This window comes from Periplaneta americana, chromosome 8 (genome assembly GCF_040183065.1).
Source record: "Periplaneta americana isolate PAMFEO1 chromosome 8, P.americana_PAMFEO1_priV1, whole genome shotgun sequence".
NCBI lineage: Eukaryota > Metazoa > Arthropoda > Insecta > Blattodea > Blattidae > Periplaneta > Periplaneta americana.
The window spans coordinates 141682901-141699597 of NC_091124.1; the positions used below are offsets into that span (position 1 = coordinate 141682901).

Below are 16697 nucleotides of genomic sequence, written 5' to 3' on the forward strand. Positions count from 1 at the left end.
GACATGTGAGATTTACTATCAGGGTATCAGATGTTCCCTTATGGATGCTGCTCCTATGTTGCTTTATGAATGCGAAACTTTGGTACAAAACTAGATACAATATGCAAAGAAAAAAGATGTTCCAGAGAAATTTAATAAATGAGGAAGTTGAAGAAAATGGACATAACATTTGCTGAAAATGAAAAACAGCAAAGTTTATTACAACTCAAAGAGTAAGATCAGGACAGATCCAAAAAATTACGGACAAGTGAAAAAATTTATAGCAACTTTATTTTTTGGTATAATGATGAGAGCTCATATTTCAACATACAAATTTAGCATGAAGTTCCTATGGTGCACATTCTAATTCGCCACTTGGTATATAATCTTATGAAGTACTGGTACTAGGTCATGAGAGGGGCCAGCTGATGGACCTCTTTCCATTAAGATGGTATTTCAAGATAGCCTTTCTCTAGTTATTTTGGTATACGGTGATGCAGTCCATTATTAATTCAGTCCCCACTTTTCTTGTGATCAAATTTATTGTAATGATCAGGCAGCAGATTTTCAGTCTCAATTGGGAACATTAGGTGTACATCAGTTGCAGGGAGGTCACTGAATTCAATGCAGCTTTCCCTCCTTACACCAATGGACGTGACGTCTTGTCACTGTGTAGGAACTGAAAATCTGCTGTCTAGTATGCTGATACCTATAACATTCCATTTGGTTCAATCATTACAGGCAATCTGAACATGTGTTGCACTGCTATGAAATTCGTCCCTCAACTGTCTGAACCTTCACGTAAACATTTGTGAAGATCGTCAACATGCCAATATGACCCTGCCTTCAAGTCAAGAATCGTCACAGGGGATGAGACATGGGTTTACAGCTATGATCCAGGGACAAGCAACAGTCATCCCAAGGGAAGAGCCCACAATCTCCAAGACCCAAGAAGAGTGCAACAAAAAAAGGACGATTTTCTTTTTTGATATCCACAGAGCTATGCACTTGAAATTTGTCCCTCCTGGTCAGACAATTAATGCAGACTTTTACTGTGACTTTTCGAGACAAGAAATTTCAGGGAGAATTTATGGCATGGCAGAAGCAGTAGGATAGCTGTATTAATGCAGGAGAGGGGACTACTTTAAACGGGATGGATGCCAAATTTAAATAAGGTTAAGTGTTAAAAATACTTATAGGCCTAGTCTAGTTTCTTTTTGATAACATCTCGCATCTCTTTTGAGTGTTAGTATTTTTGAGAAAAAGGAGGACTTCATGTTTTTGGAAAGATATAGACTACAAACAATTCCGACATTCACAAGACTCACTGCAATTAATAACAGGAGCGATGTTACTGAAAATATCTATAACTTCATATGATTACATCAAAACAATATACCAACGAAAAAAGTGAATCAAAATATAAATGGAAGGTAAACCCCTACATTTTTTAGACCACAAGGATGCCGCAGCCAAATTTAGGATTCTAACAGGTCATGACTGCCTGGCACACCATTTTGAACAGGATGAAAATATTCGACATGGACACCTATGTACTACGCAACACAGACGCTGTAAAGAATGCAGAACACCTACATTAGTGCAGTGCCCTGAGTAAAGACAGACAAAGTACACAATATAACTAGCCTATATTGGGAAACAAGAAAGAAAATGGTGTAGGCTCACTATCAAGATCATTGGAAATCATCAAATAATCAGGGAAAACCTTTTTCATTCAGTCCTTCGCAACTTTGTGAGAAATGGTATAGAGATAATACTGGTCTAAACTCAACAACTGGTTCACTGGATAATAACAAATACTCTCTAACAATAATACTGGAAAGCTTGCCTGTTTAGCATTGCAAGAGGCGGCGAAAAGTGACTGTGCTGCTATCTAGCGGCTTGGATTGTTTATATATTCCTCGTGGCGTGCTGGGTTACGTGAGGAAAAACGGAGAGGTGTTCGTTTGATGTCAATAAGAAAATGCAAATCAATAGCATTATTTAGAGTCACAAGGTTCACAACATTTTAAATAATAAGAAGTTACAAAGTTACGGTATTGGGATAGAATTGAAATGAGACAATTCTAGTATTTTCAAATGTAATTACGATTTAGTTGTGCATGACTTTGGAAACTTTCATGCATTGTGTATTTCGTTTCTTGGCTATTGTTTATCAATTTCATTTTTGATGTAACAATTTATTAGCACATTGAAATATTTGTCAATGAATATACTGGCACAGTTGCTGCTTTAGGGACAAAGCCTGTATCTTGTATTTTATCTTTTACTTCAAGCAGATGTGATTTTAAAATCTCTGCAGGCATGGTATCTTTTGATAGAAAATAACTTATACATAGTTTGCTTTAAAATTTTGTACATTCTTCGAATAATGAAAACCATTGCTTGGTTTGCAAATTGTACTTCTGACATTTTTATGTCAGTTGAAGTTTGTTGATTAGGCCTATCTATACCTAATTCAATTAATCCCTCAAAGTGTCTGTTTTAGCATTATAAGTTATGTTTTCCTTCAAAGACATTTTATCTTCAACAATAATAGTTACAACCTTTTCATTCAATAGTAGAATATCGGATTTTATTTTTAATAATTAGTTGTAGAATGGTGCAATTTATACCGGGGCCTATACCATATTCATGAAGTCAATTTTTGAGAGATCTAACCGAGTTGGTAAACATAATTTTCTTCTTAGAAATCTTTAGCCTTGAACTGAACATTAATGGAATGTTGCAGCAAAACTTTTATGGTAAATGGAATATCGTTTCCCCATTTCCTTCTTTTTAAGCACACTTGTGACTAATGAATTCATCATCTTGAACAATTTTAATTAAACCGGCATTTGAACTTTCTGTGTTCAGAGTTGTCATTTCCGCTTGAGCCAGTTTTCATATTTTAGGATTCATTGCATCGTAAAGAAATTATCTTAATTTAGTAAAATAATAATGATGTCTTTAAAGTACGAGACTAGGCAAATTATTTGTCCCAATACCTACCTGAATCACTTATGAAAAAACCTGAGTCCACTTTCTTCACAAAATAAATAATTCACATTTTCATGTTACACATCCCAAAACACACTATTTGGATAAAAAAGTATACTTTCAATTTTTTATACGGAGAAACTCTAAAGAAATATTGTGTTTTATATGAACAATGTAAAGTAGAGTTATGTAGTTTAGTAATAGTTTCAGTTAACACAAAGAATATGTCGTTCCTAATGCACTATCTAATTACATGATGGAGGAGTATCGTCTGTCGTTTCTATCTAATATCAGATGCAAGATCTAGTATGTTTATTTGGGACCTTCGCGGTTCTTTCATTACATTTTGATTTTGACTCATATTTCCGGAAGAAGGAGCTGTTAAATTCAGTGAAGGGATAACTGTTATATTTAGTCTGTTATTAAAAACAGAGTATTACAAATTAACAGTCCTACGACTGATTTGAAACTTCGGTAGGGTACTCTTTTCCAATTTATTACACTCTACTTTTACTTATCCCTGATGTTTCGAATTATGGTTATTGAAGTTCGTTAATCGAAAGTGATCTGAATATATTTTATGATTTTTTTACAGATATTTCATCTCTATAATTTTAACCATTTCTTCTAGAACTGTTGACAACGTTGTTAGTTAGTGCTCGCAATTTGCTTATGATATTGTTTGTGTTTTGTTTTTTAAATAACTTTAGATAAGGACGCAAATAGCGCCCTATTAAACCTCACTAACTAACGTCTATCTGCGTTTATTTACCTACATGAGCATGGTACACCTAAAAGACAAAAGCAAATAACTGTAGTACCAGTAGTAGAAGCAGTAGTAATAATAATAATAATAATAATAATAATAATAATAATAATAATAATAATAATAATAATCTTGTAACAGAAAAGTAATATTCTACTGATGTTTACATGACTACTCCCAATCTCTATCTTTTGGAAATCTGAAGAAAAATGTAGCATATTTTGCTATGCGTAGATTTTACAAAACACAGAACAAATATTTCCACAGTTAACTGACATTATGTACAATTATAATGAGAATAATCCTTACAACATCATGTGTTTGTGAAGAACAAAAGTCATATCACAGTTCATCGCGCTATTCGTCACGTCATTCTCGCTGCCTACAATCCCTGCCGCTAGATAGCACTGGCGAGTCATTTGCCACTTTTACCGTGAACTTTCCGGTATTATCCTTATAAAGTATTTGATAATAATGAGAAGAATCTGTAATACAGTGAAACCTCTCTGAAAGACCACTCCAATTAAGAGACTAATTTTTCTTAGAACCAATGTGTGTGTGTGTATCTAATGCTCAATATTTAATCAATAAATCTTCTTAATGTATCCAGCTGTTTGCTGACAACATAAAGACCACTGTAGTCTATTCAGTTGTTGTTTCTCATAAGAAATGAGGGGTATTTTGATCGGTGTTCATTATAGATACCTGTTGCTAGTAGCCAGAGTTGCATTGTAGTCAATATATACTGCAGGGCTGTGTCTTCTGCAACTGGTACTGATGATTTTAATTTACTTCTTTTGTGGTTTATGGATGGACAGTATAGAAGAATGTGTTCCAAATCTTCATCATGATTATTACACCACAGGCAAGTAGGATTATCAGAAATGTGAAATCAGTGTAGGTACAATTTGTGTGACAATGTGCCTATTCTGGCTCTTGTTAAAAATGTTTGAACATGTCTGAGCAAGTTTTTGTACATTTCCAGGTCATTTGGTTTCTTTTGTACAGACTGTAAAATTTTTTCTTTGTCAGAAGAGAGCCAATCATTGATCCATATGTTTATAAAACGAGACTTTATTGAAGCAAAAGCACTGGATAGAGGTATCACTTGAAGAGGTCTTGATTGCTCAATATTTAACATTGAAGTCATTCTCCTTGCTTCCCAATATTTAGATGTAAGGTCCATAAAATTTTCCAGAGATTCACAGATTTTTAAATGTTCCATGTCGATGGCATCTTCTTTATTGCACAATAAACATTTAGCAGAGTCCAATATTTTGGAGAGCTGCATAAATAGCTTCAAGTTCGCCATCAAAATGTGTTGTACATTTGCCGACATTTTTATAAAATGAAAAATATGGACAAGTAGCACCTGCTCCAGCTCCTTCATCTGGATTCATGAGTGAGCCCCAATCATCCTGTGGGTATCTTGTGTTAATAGTCTGAAGAGTAATGGATTTTGCTATTTCTGGGTGACTAGCACTTTTCTGGAAGATTTCATCTAGATCAAGATGACAATTCACTCTGAAATTATTTATTGGATTATTCTGAAGTATTATATTTTCTTTTCCAGTTGGTATTTCTAGATTTTCCCTAATCTGTACGACTTCCTGTATGAATTCGTTTTGGTCTTTAGTGTAGATGTGGAGTTATATCTGTTCCATTTATCAGAATTTGAAAGTCGTCTTAATTTTACATAAGTTAGAAGGGCTTGAGTTTCAAGATCTACCATAATTGGCTTGTTAGACGTAATTATTTGCATGGCTTCAATGGGAATAGTTTTAACTGCCCCAGTGATGAGACACAAGGCTTGGTTGTGTGTTCTTTTCAGTGTCTGTTTATTACTAGTTGATGCAGTTATGAGGACTTCGTTACTATGTTTTAGGACAGGTTTTATGTAAGTGTTGTAGGTTGTGTTTAGTGTACTCCTTGAACAACCCCATTTGGTTCCTGCTAGTCTCTTCAGTAGTTTGAATCTTTTGGTGACCTTCTCACTTATATAGTTAATGTGATTTCTCCATGTAAGCTTACTATCAAAATGTACTCCTAGGTAACAAAGCAACTGTCTGTTCTTTGTAACTTAGCATCACTATAGTTAAGATTTACTTCAACTGATTCCTTTCATAATGAAAAGAGATGGAATTTTGTTTTTTCGGTATTTACTGACATATTATTTGAACACCAAATTTTAAGTTCATCTAGAGATGACTGTATGATTTCAAATTTGTTTGTTTTTTGCGAAGTCCAAATGACCAAGTCATCAGCAAAAAGTGCTGTTTTAGTACTAGATTTTTCCAATTGTTGTGGTAGGTCATCAATGTATAATACAGCACCTTGCGGTAAGCCAAGATGTGTTTGCTTATATTTGGAAGTTGCCTGTCCATAGGTTGTAATGCAATATCTTTGAGTAATGAACTCTGATATCCATCTTAACATATTGGCTTTAATGCCCAATTGTTAAAGTTTCATGATGAGTTTGTATCTCCAAACATTATCATATGCTGATTTAAGGTCAACAAATACGGCTATAGTATCTTTTTTCTTGTTAAATTCATCCTTAATATCCTGACTTAGTAAAAATTGTTTGTTCATTTGTTAAATGGTTTCTCCTAAACCCTGCTTTCTGTGGTGATAGAAGGTTATTTGTTTCTAAAATACAGTTTAACCTATTAGATATCATTTTCTCCATTACCTTTGCCACATAGCTAGTTAAAGATATATGTCTGTAAGAATCAATTTTGTCCACAGGCTTATTGGGCTTCAGTATTGGGATAATTTTACTCTTTTTCCAATTTGCAGGAACTGAAGTTTTCCAGACATAGTTAATTAAGGAGTGCACTCTTAGCTTTAAAGCCTAAGTTCCTGAGAAATTCGGGATGAATATTATCTGGGCCTGGAGCTTTGTTGTTATCGGTTTTACGAAGAGCTGTTTCCAACTCTGGGAGATTGAAATCATTGTGAAAAATATCATCCATATTTTTAGCATTAAAGTTCTGGGCTTGCTTATTTTTAATTTGGCACTTCATGACCTTCTGTAATTTCCTGTATTGTTTTGAAAGTTTTGGTGCAGAAAAATGGGTATGTATTAAACTTTAAGGCAATTTTACAATCATCTGTTATATATAAGTGTTCATGTTTTATTGGTTGTTTGGGGATAGATTCTCTTTGTGTGGTGGATACATATTTATAAACTTTGCTACTATCTTGTTTATAATCTAAATTTTCTACAAATTTATTATATGTCATTCTTTTAGCATTTAATATGCTTTTCTTAAACTTTGCAGCTTTATTTTTCCAAGCAAGTAGGCTTTCTTTATTCCTACTAATTTCAGCTGTCTTCCTGGCTTGTTTTCTTTCATTTTTTAGTTTTCCTAACTCAGTAGTCCAAAATGGTTTATATTTTTTAACTTTTCCTCTAGGGATGTACTTTTTGGCTGTTTGAATAAGAGTTTTACATAGTTAATTATTAATGTTATCTGACGACTGTGTATCAGAACAAATGTAAAAAACAATAAAATTACCTCTATTTAAGGACTTCCCTCTCCCTGACTACCGACCAACCATTGAATAGGCATTTTCTTAATTTTATCCCTTTTAAGAGACCATATTCCAAAACTGAAGTATAGTATTATAATTTTATAATGCAATAGTTTAATTTATTAAATAAATTCTGAGAACTTTACAGGAATACTTTACTGTATTTTTTAAGGTTAAAATGAAATTTGACAACATTATTAAATATTCGTGTTGAATCCTCTACGGAATGTGGAGATTTTAAACGAGAAAGAGGTGGTTGTTAAGGGTTGTGACCGCTGTACATGCTCTTAAAGGTCTGACTGCTGATTACTGTATGGTATTTACTCCCTTTTTTAAAAGCATAATTTCTTGTGGCATTGTGTAAAGTTGAGGGTGAAAATGCATTATCTAGCAAAATTTATAAGCTTGTACTTGCTATCTGGGAAAAGGAAATTGTACCAGAACAATGGAAGGAGTCCATAATTGTACCTTTCTTTAAGAAAGGGGGAGTAAGAAAGGGGGAGGAGAAAAAAACTAACTGTAGCAACTGTCGAAGAACATCACTTTTGTTGATGTCATACAAAATTTTGTTCAATTTTCTTTGGAGAAGATTAACTTCATATGTAGATGAAATTATTGGAGATTATCAGTGTGCTTTTAGGCATAACAGATCGAATATTGATCAGATTTTTGTATTTGACAGATATAGGAGAAAAAATGGAAGTATAAGGGTACAGTACATCAGTTATCCACAGATTTCAAAGAGGCATATGACTCGGTTAAGAGAGAAGTTTTATATAATATTCTTATTAAATTTGGTATTCCCAAGAAACTAGTTCGATTAATTAAAATGTGTCTCAGTGAAACATACAGCACAGTCTGTATAGGCCAGTTTCTGGTGGATGCTATTCCAATTCACTGCAGGCTAAAGCAAGGAGATGCACTATCACCTTTACTTTTTAACTTTATTCTAGAATATGCTATTATGAAAGTTCAGGATAACAGAGGGTTTGGAATTGAATGGGTTACATCAGCTGTTTGTCTATGTGGATGACATGAAAATGTTAGGAGAAAATTCACCTACTATTAGAAAAAAAAAGGGAATTTTACGTTAAGTAAATAAAGAGATAGATTTGGAAGTAAATCCCGATTATAGTTTGTGAAATTGTACGAAATGGAAATATAAAAATTGGAAATGTGTCCTTTGAAAAGGTGGAAAAATTCAAATATATTGGGGCAACAGTAACAAATATAAAAGATACTCGGGGAGGGGGGGGGGGAATTAAATGCAGAATAAATATGGGAAATGCCTGTTATTATTCAGTTCAGAAGCTTTTGTCATCCAGTCTGCTCTCAAAAAAGCTGAACGTTAGAATTTATAAAACAGTTATATTACTGACTGTTCTGTGTGATTGCGAAACTTGGACTCTCACTTTGAGAGAGGAACAGAGGTTAAGGGTATTTGAGAATAAGGTGCTTAGGAAAATATTTGGGGCTATGAGGGATGAAGTTACAGGAGAATGGAGAAAGTTACACTACACAGAACTGCACAATTTGTATTTTTCACCTGACATAATTAGGAACATTAAATCCAGATGTTTGAGATGAGCAGAGCATGTAGCACATATTGGCTAATCCAGATATGCATATACAGTGTTAGTTGGGAGGCCGAGACGTAAATGGAAGGATAATATTAAAATGGATTTGAGAGAGGTGGGATATGATGGTAGAGATTGGATTAATCTTGCTCAGGATAAGGACTGATGATGAGCTTATGTGAGGCAGCAATGAATCTCCGGGTTCCTTAAAAGCCATAAGTAAGTACTGTGTAAAGTTGTTACAAGTAAAAACATATTCAGTAAAATGAGAAGTATATTACTGTTGGACAAAAGCGAAAGAAGTGTTTATCTGAAAGAAAATTTGCGAAAAAAAAAAAAAAGTAAATGTAGCCTAAAAAAAAGTCCAAAGATGTGAATAAAATTTACAGTGCACTCTATAGTCACATAATTTCACTGCCCTTCTTGTGCACATTGCTCAATGTCATTTTCATGCCCACAAATGCTTAAAAGTGAGTGAAATTTAGAAAATACCGTATTTGGCAGAGTGTAAGACGCACTTATTTCTTTGAAAATATGTCTGAAAAATAGGATCATCTTATATGCTAATATTCAATTTTTTATTACTGTAATTTCTGAAAATTTTCTCTGTTCCGAATTGAACTTTATTTTTTTGCTTCCTTGTGGTGCTTGAGAGCATTCCAATTACAGGGAGTTCATGAGCTGTTATTCACGATCACATCCTGTTTGTTTAAAAACTTCCCCATTTTTGTTGCGATTGTAGTGATTGCTGAAAAATTTCTGCTATTAATTTTCTTTTATTTCTTTGAAAATTGTGGCTGAAAAACATCAGCATTGCTACACTATTGCATACAAGCTATGTATGATTGCGTATGCTAAAGAAACATGGTAACAGAATTGCAGGAAGGCATTTCGAGCCACCCTCAACTGAGAAAATGATAAGAACCTGGCGGAATCAGGAAGAGATCTAAAAAAAAAAAAAAAAAAAAAAAAAAAAAAAAAAAAAAAACTCATAGTAAACATAAGTTGAAAGTACACCTGTTTAATACTTGCTTGAATTACAGTAAATTTATTAAGTGTTAAAGTGGTTTTCCTAAAATGTGTGTACAAAAAAGGGGGTGTGTATTATAGGCTGAAGTGTCTTATATGCTGGCAAATACGGTACTTAATAATTTCTAAGGCTTGCAGAACTTAAAAGACAGGTTCAGTAGTAGTTTATGTTACGTGGACAAAAATGTTAGTCTGTAACTATAATTTGTTATTCTGTAACCTTCATTATTCCTTATGAAATAACTTCTTGTAAATGTACCCATGCAGAAATTTAGATTGTACAAGAAATACAAATATTGACCATATATATGCGGGTATGCTTGGTCGCTCAAGCAAACCCCAAAATTTGAGCGAGTATGCACAGCATACTTCATTGAAAATTGTAGTATTATTTTTTCTTTACATTACTATTCTGTAAAAAAAAAAATATATATATATATATATATATATATATATATATATATACATATATAAATGTTTTCATCATACCCAACCGGCACTATGAAGGTTTGCTTCTTGACCATAATTAAAATCCACTCACTTATCGCATTGATGGGTGGCTGGCTTTTGTAATACACCACTGTAAAAAGCTTATCTTAAAACAAACGGCTAATTGAATTCGTAGGAATTAAAATCAACGTTGACATACAGGATGTTTAAAAAATACGGGGCATAATTTCAGGTATGTATTTCCCACATGTAGACAATCAAAATAGTTCATTACAACATGTGTCCGGAAATGCTTCATTTCCGAGTTATGGCCTTCACAACATTGAAATTCACCGAACGTTTTTCTTTCTGCAGGTCGTTGTCATTACAATAGATGTTCAAAATGTCCACCTCCTGCTTGAATACAGACCTCACATCGATGTCTCATTGACCTGCGAACATGATCCCAAACTCCAGGAGTATTGCGTATGTCCTCAGAACATGCCACAATTCAATTCCGAAGGGATTCCAAATCAGGCACCGGAGACGAATAAATCAATGATTTTAAATGGCCCCACAAGTAGAAATCGAGAGGGTTCAGATCAGGTGAGCATGGAGGCCAAGCAATTGGGCCACCTCTACCTATCCATCGAACAGGAAACCTTCGATCCAAGTACCGGCCAGCCGTACGACTGAAGTGTGCAGGAGCGCCATCATGCAAGAAGTGAATGTGTTGACGATTGATCAGTGGAGTGTCTTCTAAAACATGAGGTATGGTGTTTTCCAGGAAGTTTGTGTACGCCTGCCCCGTAAGTCTGTTTACAAGTACCCTACATGGGGTCCAACTAATCGATCACCAATGATACCGGCCCACATGTCAAGGGAGAACCGCACCTGGTGATGAGATGGAACAGTTGCACGTGGGTTTTCATATGCCCATACATGCTGATTGTGGAAATTTGTTATGCCATCTCGTGCGAACTGTGCTTCATCTGTAGTAATTAGTAATACTAAGGCAGGAAAGTTCGGATTTACACCACACTGCTGCAAGAACCACTGACAGAACCTAACTCGTGCAGGGTAATCTGCTGGTGACAGGGCCTGTACACGTTACAAATGATAAGGATACAATTGATACTCTTTCAACAGTTTCTAGACAGTCGTATGAGGAACATTGACTTGCAACGCTATCCTTCGTGTGCTGATAGAAGGAGTCATGTTCACAGCCTCCAGAATCTCCTCCTGTACTTCTGGAGTTGTAGATCTTGGTCGTCCCCTTCCCAAACCAGGAGAGTTAAATTTTCCATACTCGCACAGACGGTAATGGAGATGAACAAATGTCTTCCGATCTGGACATTGTCGCTGTGGGTACCTCTCCTGGTACAAATGACGAGCCAGCGCAGCATTGCCGTCCGCCTTACCGTACATGAAGTGTATCTCTGCCAGCTCTTGATTTGAATACATGTCGCACAGTCTAACGCCTACACAACACTGAATGTAACCTTCGCCTCGGAATGAACTGTCAGAGTGCCCTCTTAATGTCTCCTTTGACGGCAATGACCTGCGGAAAGAAAAACGTTCCAGTGAATTTCAATGTTGTGAAGGCCATAACTCGGAAATAAAGCATTTCCGGACACATGTTGTAATGAACTATTTTGATTGTCTACATGTGGGAAATACATACCTGAAATTATGCCCCGTATTTTTTAAACATCCTGTATAAGTGAAGTGATCATTTTCTAAATAGTCCGAATATTAAGGGAATTAAATAACTAGAAATGAAGCTGGTTGGGTATGATACAATGAAAACGTTTATATTACGAATTTAATCAGCAGTTTCTTTTAGGATAACCTTTTGACACAATCACATATGTTACCAGTGAGCCGACATACCTGCTGCGAAGAGTGCCCCATCCCTCCTAGCTAAAACATTCAGTAAATGGACAGTACTTATAACAACTTGGCGAAGTTCTTTGTGCTTTAATTGGCAGCTCTGCAACAATCACGAAACGCAACAGCCAGCGAGAGATTTTTTCTTATGAAATCATGTTGGATATAGTGTAACTTATACTGAATTTGAATTTCCAGACTTCAACAATTGAATGAAGTAGTCAGAAGTCAGACCGTGTAGACCGCTAGACATTAGTTTGTGTTCTGTTTGACCTGTGTGACTTATGTTTGAAATTATATTATGTCTTCATGTCTTGCGTGTCTAAATGGTTAAAGTGGATAAGTATATAGTGAAATACAAAAGGACTTCGACTGATAATTGTGATGGTGATATTGAATCAACAGCGTGTAGCAGTAAAAGTGATCCATCTTCGGCAGCTTGTGACAATGAAATCCCTGTTACTATTTCTGGTAATTCCACGAAAAATGATACCGGTACTGAAAGTGGCAGCCGCAGGGGCAGGACTTTTCAAAAACATTGAGTAAAAACATATACATGGATTCAGTATGACGAAAAAGATGACAGAGTTTATTGTTTTTTGTGTAGGTCTGTGTGTGAAAACAAGAGATTGCCTCCAAAAACTGTTACTGCGAACAAGGATTCCTATAATGCATTCGTTAAATACGGCTTTAAGAACTGATCAGTTGCTTTAAAATGATTCAAATCTCATGAAAAAGTAATTTGCATATGTGTTCAGTTAGTACAAATAATTCTATGAAAAAAGGAGTAAATATTCTGTCATCAATTAGTCATTCTAAAGCAAAAGAAATGCAGGCCGGTACTGTTTGTTTAAGGAAAATTTTTACTTCAATATTGTTCTTGGTTTGCCAAGGATTGCCCTTACGTGGTCATGTTGATGAGTCTTCTAATTTTGTCAATCTTCTTAAATTACATTCTGAGGATGTACCCAAACTGAAACTATGGCTTAATCAGACTAGTTACAGGTGGATGTCTCATTACATAATTAATGAAATTATAACATTGATAATCATGTCTCTTCAGAGAATTTTGATTCAACAAATAAAAGAATATGATTTATATGCATTAATGTTGGACGAGACATCCGATATATCAATTAGAGAGCAGATGTCTGTTGTTTTCGTACTGTTGACCAAAATTTTGCTGTTCATGAGTTGTTTTGTGGTTTTTATGAGCTCCCATTAACTGATTCAGATACTCTGTTTAAATCTGTGAAGGATATATTATTAAGATATTCTATTTCTGTGAACAATTGTCGTGGGCAATGCTATGACGGCACAAAAAACGTTAGCGGTTGTCTGCAAGGATTATAGTCACGGATAAAAGAAATTGAACCCAGGGCTATTTACATTCACTGCTTGGCTCATTCCCTAAATTTAGTTGTTCAAGACTCATTTAATAACATTCCAGTATTAAGAGATATTCTGTCAATTCTCAAAGATTTCATTTCATTTATTCGTGGTTCACCCAAGAGGCTAGGAAAATTCGGAAATCTTAAACAATTGTTTTCAGATTCTCATGACATTCAAGCAGGTCAAGGTTTAAGACCGTTCTGACCAACAAGATGGTGCATGCATGTTATGTGTCTGTTGTGCATAGATAATAATTATGAAGTTCTTTTGCAATTTCTTAATGATACGCAAGATGAAAGAAAAACTAAACGATTTCTAAAATGTTTGCAAAAATTTGAAACTCTGTTTCATATCAAGATGCCAATTTTTGTATTCCAAAGAAAAGAAAAACTTAATGCAGTACTTCAAAAAGTTTAATTGAATTTCCGCCTTGCTCGTAATTCTGTAGATGCTGTTTTGTCTTCAATAGAAGGAGCCAGAAATACAGATACATTTTTGTCACTTTGGGAACATGCTAAAGAAAAATGTGATGCATTGCAATTAAGTCTCCCCACTGTTTCATGCCCTAGAACATTGTCATTAAAATTAGAAGGTGGTGACAAGCATAATTCATCAGATATTCAAGAAAAGTTGCGAATTTTATATTTTGAGGTAGTGGATCAAACAGTAAGCAGCTTTAAAAGCAGATTTCCGCTCGAAACAATGTCACACCTTGTCAAAATAGAACAGTTTTTATTAGACAAAGAAGATAGTAGTTATGTTACTTCTTTTTACAGTGACAATTTTGACTGTGTAAGACTCACTCTTCATAGAGATATTTTGTTGGACGTGGTAAAACAACAATGTTACACTAGATAGTTTTGAAAGTGTAGTGCACTACTTGAGTAGGACAGAGGATGACAAGTGTGTAACTCTGAAGAACATGATACCAGAATGTGTAAAATTATTGCGACTTCTTTTAACGATACCTGTATCCACATGTATTGCAACGTTCGTTTTCTGCACTTCGAAGACTGAAAGCTTACACCAGAGCCACCATGAACCAAGACCGGTTAAATCATGTAGCATTATTGAACATCCATTCCGATCTCGCAAGGAAACTGAACCTAGAACCTCTAATCAACGAATTCTTCAGCAAAACAACTGTCAGGAGGAGCACGTTCCAGTCTCTCCCTATTTAGGTGAGTGAGCATGTATTTTAAGTTAATTTTGTAGCATTTACATTTACTATAATTATATAGGGGGTAATTATGAGTTTTGAAGTGTAACATGATGAGTCGGCGCCTATGTATATATAATATATATAACAGAAATTTTCTATTTGCACCATGCCTCTGTAGGTCATTCAATCCTCGTCTTCATACCTGCTGTAAAATGAATGGATGGTGTTAAATGTTATATGAGTATTAATCTGTAATCCTTCTACAAGTTTAGAGCTTGTAAGATATGAACACTTGAACCTTCCTCCTCTGAATAAAACTGCTAACTCATTAATCATTACACTATACATCAAGAATGAAATGTTATCTTGTTGTTTAACAAAACATCATATTTATAACTGTGATGAGACTGCCTTTTATTGGAAGACCCTTCCTACAACAACACTGGTGTCGGCATCAGAGAAATCAGCACCAGGATACGCTATGCAAAAGGAAAGACTTTCTGTATTATTTTGTACTAATGCCAGTGGTGGTGATAAACTGCTGTTCACCGTAACAGGTAAATCGAAAATCCAAGAGCATTGAAAGGTATAGACATGGCAACACTGTCTGTCCATTACTACTTCTACGTAAATGGACGGATGAATACTGAAATCTTCTCACATTGGTTTCACAGTGTTTTTGTACCACAGGTAACCATGTATTTGCAACAAAACAATTTACCTGATGTCCTTTGATGGACAATGCTCCTAGCCATGATGCTAACATACAGAGTTCTAATGGGAAAATAACATGTTATTCCTTGCCATCTAGAATGAAATCGCTGATCCAGCCAATGGACCAGGGGGTCATCCAGAACCTAATGCGTAGGTATCATTGCTTAATTGTGAGGAAACTCATAAGAGATTTCGATGGAATATGAAAGACTGTTTAAAGAAGTACATGATAAAGGATGCACCTAATGATATTGCCATTTGTTGGAATGGTCTGACAAAAGATACTCTTACAAGAAGCTGGAATAAGTTACTTCAGTGAGTGTTCAGGACAAATTGCCAATAGAAATTTTGTTGCAGAACGAAATATGTTTCAGTTTCTTTATTTTTATGTTACTCTATAGGAATCTTAAAAACAGTTTACTTATAGTAAAACAAGTTAATGTATCTTTATTTACTTAACCAAAATCTATTATGTATGTTGTTACTTTAGTTATGGCTTCGAAGATGCGCTAATCATTGTTACATGCTGTCTTCTTGGTTTTCGTCATTAGCAGAACTAAATTTTTAACTTTGATAATAATTTATTTTATTTTATTCTATGGTATAGATATGTATAGTATTAAAAAAAAAAAAAAGATGATAACGAATTTTGTGTATCATGACTGTAGTTTCACATATCTTGTGTAACAGTTAAGTTATAACTTGATATGTTTTGTTTTATTTTATTGTATTGTAATTTATGGTGAACACGTTACCTAGAACTACACTTCTATTAATGAACATTATGTATCATGGCTTAAGCTATGCTCTATTTTATGTAACATTAAACAGAAAAAGATAATCACTTATGGTTGTTAGTAAAATGTGTTGTAACGCAGCAAATTCGAACCTTACTTTTGCTACTTTGCAATGGTAATCGAGTGTAGCAGTCTTCTTTTGCGGATCACATATTACCAGGATAATGAACTCGGTGGATTGCATATTGACACGGACACAGACATGTGACAGAATCGGAGCTCTACTGTATTACTAGAACATGGGAGAGAAGAAATTTGGTCCAGAGGCTCTAATTTAGGCTTGGAGATTTTTAACATGCCTGAAACACTGACATGGGACATACAGCTTTAAAGTCCCTCCCAGAGAACTTGCAGTCCAGATTTTGAATCCTGAAAAATTCACTGACCCCAGGCAGGTTTGAACCCGAAATCCTTGGGTCTAGAGA

At 34.8% G+C, this 16697-nt stretch overlaps 1 protein-coding gene across 4 annotated transcripts in view; it reads right to left on the reverse strand.

Moving 5' to 3' along the window:
* LOC138705108 (smad nuclear-interacting protein 1) overlaps window positions 1-16697 on the reverse strand; it is a 41411-nt gene that overhangs the window by 16095 nt on the left and 8619 nt on the right. The gene's annotated exons all lie outside the window — the stretch shown is intronic.